Genomic DNA, 5,345 nt, shown 5'->3' on the forward strand with positions numbered 1-5,345 from the left:
GTTGTAGTGGAGAACATTTCTATGGGTTATTGTTAAGCGGTTGGCGTGAGAGGTGGTTGAACACAAGGAGGGAGCAAAGCTAATAAGGTGGTGATTAGAGAGAGGAAAAGGATTGTAAAGCTGGATACACACTATCCAACTTTTGTGTTTAGATTTCCTTCAGATTTACCTTTTCTATGTAGTGCAAGGGCCTGCCAGATTGCATACAAATTGAAAGTGTTTAGGATTGACCTCATATTACAGTGGGTACGGAAAGTATTCAGACCCCCTTAAATTTTTCACTCTTTGTTATATTGCCGCCATTTGCTAAAATCATTTAAGTTCATTCTTCTTCCTCATGAATGTACACATAGCACCCCATACTGACAGAAAAACACAGAATTGTTGACATTGTTGCAGATTTATTAAAAAAGAAAAACTGAAATATCACATGGTCCTAAGTATTCAGACCCTTTGCTCAGTATTTATTTAGTAGAAGCCCCCTTTTGATCTAATACAGCCAGGAGTCTTTTTGGGAAAGATGCAACAAGTCTTTCACACCTGGATTTGGGGATCCTCTGCCATTCCTCCTTGCAGATCCTCTCCAGTTCTGTCATGTTGGATGGTAAACGTTGGTGGACAGCCATTTTTAGGTCTCTCCAGAGATGCTCAATTGGGTCCTTCGGCCCAGTCTGAGGTCCAGAGCACTCTGGAGAAGGTTTTTCTCCAGGATATCCCTGTACTTGGCCGCATTCATCTTTCCCTCAATTGCAACCAGTCGTCCTGTCCCTGCAGCTGAAAAACACCCCCACAGCATGATGCTGCCACCACCATGCTTCACTGTTGGGACTGTATTGGACAGGTGATGAGCAGTGCCTGGTTTTCTCCACACATACCGCTTAGAATTAAGGCCAAAAAGTTCTATTTTGGTCTCATCAGACCAGAGAATCTTATTTCTCACCATCTTGGAGTCCTTCGGGTGTTTTTTAGCAAACTCCATGCGGGCTTTCATGTGTCTTACTTCATGTGAGGCTTCCGTCGGGCCACTCTGCCATAAAGCCCCGACTGGTGGAGGGCTGCAGTGATGGTTGACTTTCTACAACTTTCTCCCATCTCCTGACTGCATCTCTGGAGCTCAGCCACAGTGATCTTTGGGTTCTTCTTTACCTCTCTCACCAAGGCTCTTCTCCCCCGATAGCTCAGTTTGGCCGGACGGCCAGCTCTAGGAAGGGTTCTGGTCGTCCCAAACGTCTTCCATTTGAGGATTATGGAGGCCACTGTGCTCTTAGGAACCTTAAGTGCAGCAGAAATCTTTTTGCAACCTTGGCCAGATCTGTGCCTTGCCACAATTCTGTCTCTGAGCTCTTCAGGCAGTTCCTTTGACCTCATGATTCTCATTTGCTCTGACATGCATTGTGATCTGGAAGGTCTTATATAGACAGGTGTGTGGCTTTCCTAATCAAGTCCAATCAGTATAATCAAACACAGCTGGACTCAAATGAAGGTGTAGAACCATCTCAAGGATGATCAGAAGAAATGGAAAGCACCTGAGTTAAATATATGAGTGTCACAGCAAAGGGTCTGAATACTTAGGACCATGTGATATTTCAGTTTTTCTTTTTTAATAAATCTGCAACAATGTCAACAATTCAGTGTTTTTCTGTCAGTATGGGGTGCTATGTGTACATTCACGAGGAAGAAGAATGAACTTAAATGATTTTAGCAAATGGCTGCAATATAACAAAGAGTGAAAAATTTAAGGGGGTCTGAATACTTTCCGTACCCACTGTATATGGTTTTGGTAAGTCTAAAGGAAAAAGTCTTCAGAAAATCTGATAGTGTGTATGGTCCATTAGAGAGGTTGCACGGAGTGCATATGTAGGAGAATACAAGGTCAATGGTGTTGCCATCAGTTAGTAGAAGCATGTATCTTCACAGAAGAGATGCAGAATAGTGCTCTGGGTATGTAAACAAGACAGAGCTCTGTTCTGCCAGCAGGAATCTGATGGATTTTCTCTCCCTGCATTAATCCATCAGATCCTTTAGTAAAAACAGCAAACATAATACACACAAGTACTGGTAAGGCACACATTTAACCCTTTGATTGCCCTAGATGTTTAACCCTTCCCAACCAGTGTCATTAGTACAGTGACAGTGCATATTTTTAGCACTGATCACTGCATTAGTGTCACTGGTTCCCACAAAGTGTCAATTAGTGTCAGACTGTCCGCTGTAATATTGCAGTCCTGCTACAAGTTGCTGATTTCCACCATTACTAGTATGAAAAAAAATTAAATTCCAATGTATAGATACCATAGATTGTAGACACTATAACTTTTGTGCAAACCAATCAATATGCGCTATTTAGAATTTTTTTATACCAAAAATATGTAGCCAAAGATCTATTGTCCTAAATAATGAAATTCGATTTTTCTTTTTTTGATTTTTAATGGACGTATAGCAGAAAGCATAATATATATATATATAATAGATTTTGTGACAGGAAGTCAGGTAAATCTGTGGATGTAGTCACAGACAGGAGATACATTTCCACCTGGTTTAGAAAATTCACCAATTACTATAGGGTGTCGGCTGCAAAGGTAGCCAGAACTGTGAGCATGGGAGAAGACCTCCTGAAGTGATGTGCGCTGAGGAGGGTAACAAGTGTGAAGACTACTCAAGGATCGTTTCTATGTGAAAAGAAACCAATGGACATTTCCTGTGTGAAGGGGAAATTAATTAAGACTGAAGACTACTCAAGGTGAGGTCTTGGACTATTTCTATGTGGAAAGAAATAAATGCACTGTTTGCTATGTGAAGAGACAAGCAAAGCAATGGTTGCTATGTGCAGAGACAAACAAAGGAATGTGTTCTATGTGAAGAGAAAAGGGACATGTTAAATGGACATTTGTTGTGTGAAGAGAACAAACATGGACTATTGAGTGTCTGCTGTAGGATCAGCAAAGTCTGCCCAACAGTAGGTTGGAGACAGACTCCGTAGGTAGGTTCCTGTATCTGAGAAGGTAGCCGCCCACAGTGGCAAGGATTTATTTTATTTATGTTTATTTTGAATTATGCTGTTTTTGGAGCTTGTGTGAAGAAAATTGCAAGAATAAAACCTTACACTGTTGTTTTCAACCACTTCTCGGCTATCTCCCTGTGTAACGAACCCCCCCCAAGGGGTCATCCAAGCCTACCACCGAGCTAATCTCTCACAATATATATATATATATATATATATATATTTTTTTTTTTTTTTTTTTTCTACATCAGTCTTTTTTTGTTCATAGTGCAAAAAGTAAAAAACTCAGGGGTGACCAAAAACCACCAAAAAGAAAAGGTCTATTTGTGAAAAAAAGGATATAAATTTAATTTGGGTACAGCATTGGATGTCTTGGTTAAAGACATCGTTACATAGTTAGTCTGGTTGAAAAAAAAAAACTATCCAGTTCAACATAGGTACAGATGTTCTCTAACCTCCCCATAGGGAAGAGTTTCTATACAAAAAGAGCTGTTAAAAATGTTAATATATACTGTGTGTGTGTGTATATATATATATATATATATATATATATATATATATATATATATATATAATGTGTGTGTGTGTGTGTGTAAAAACATCTTAGGTTGTTGATACAAAAGATATTTTTGGTGATCCGAAAGAGGTTTTCGTCTGGTAACAAAGGACGTTGAAAGTATAACTAAAGGAAACATTTTTTTTTTTAGTTTTGGAGAGGGATTAGAACACCTGTCATTTTTTATTGCTGTCTGTGCCCCCGTTTCCCTTTCTCTATTTGTCCTGTTTACCATTATCATTGAAAGTGAAAGTAAAAGAAAGTCCTAAATTTTGGGTTGTCCCCAGAAAAGTAATAGAGGGGAAATCTTCCAATGAAGACACTAGTTCTGGTGACCTGGGGGTCCCCAAAAAATGTCCTTAATTTGCAGGGATTTCCTTTCACTTCCTGTTTGGCTATGGTACAGGAAGTGAACGTAAATTTCTGTAATGGGACAGAGATGGGGAAAAAAAAATTTGACGAGGGTTATAACCCTCTCTAACTCTATCCAAAATGAAAAAAAAAAGATTTTTTCCTATAGTTCTACTTGAATTTGTTCAGGCACCTTGACAGGACTAGGTAATGCTTATTGGGCAGCAGCGGAGTAATCCTTTTGCTTCGGTTCTGACAAATAAATCAGAATCCCTACCTCCACTTCTATATCAATCTGTTGGGGCATGTAATTGCCGGGAACGGCAGCACAAAAATGACTCCGCCTGTGCCTGGAAATCCTCAAATAGTCCTGGCGGAGTAATCCTTGTGCTGCGATTCCTGCCAATTACAAGCCCGTTGGATTGATATAGACAAGGGGGCCTGGACTTAAATTGTTGGGAGCCACTGCACGCGAATTACTCTGCTGTTAAGTGATAAGCATTTATTAGTTCTCTACCTTCCTCAGCCCCTAGCTGCTTCCCAAAAAAAGCACTAGTTCTGTTCTGTTCTGAATAATGTGTCCAGGTTCCAGGCAGACTGAAACATGGACACATGATTCAAAATTATTCAAAACCTTGACTGTGAATCCCAGACAGGTGCCAACCCTACCTCCCTATCACATTTAAGCAGCCCATGTGACTATAGAGTCACACATAAAGGCATATACACAGTGGCAAATGGAAGCCCCTTCCCTCCTCCTCCATTCCCATTAGCTATCTAAACACAATTGAGGTGGGATAATACATGTAGATTGATGGAGGCTTCACTTCCCTGTTATTCTAAGACACAGGCTGGAGGGGCATGACACAGCCTGTGACTGGCAGAAATCCGCCCACACCATGTTATTGCCAAACAATAATATAGCTTTCATTACAAATCTATATTTGCATGACAATTTAAAAACAGTTTATTGCTATTATTTATTTACTTTTACTCTGTATTCCAAAGGCTGTTTATTTATTTATTTTTTAAAAGCTCCTCCTGCTTATATTTCCCTGCAGACAGGCTGGGAACAAGCTGGGTCATGCGACAACTGTATGTCAATTAGGTGAAAGGTACTTAGAAGTTATTTAATTAAAATAATTACAGTGCCATCATCCATACACAGAAATAGAAGGGACAATGTATGTAATGTGTGTGTTGAATATAAATTTAATGGACACTTTTTTTTTGCAACCTGTCTGACTGAAGTTGTGTAGCCTTATTATATGAATGAGTTGTATTACCTGCAGTGACATTGCAGATAAGCCTACCCTGGGAATGCACAGAAAGCAGTACTGACTGCTAGAGTGGACAGTTAGTAGATCATTCATTTCTATATATCCCATATCTTCTAGGAATGACACTTGACCATAGAATAATTACTACAAAAACAGA

Source organism: Pelophylax lessonae (genome assembly GCF_965119305.1).
Source record: "Pelophylax lessonae genome assembly, chromosome: 1".
Classification (NCBI taxonomy): Eukaryota; Metazoa; Chordata; class Amphibia; order Anura; family Ranidae; genus Pelophylax; species Pelophylax lessonae.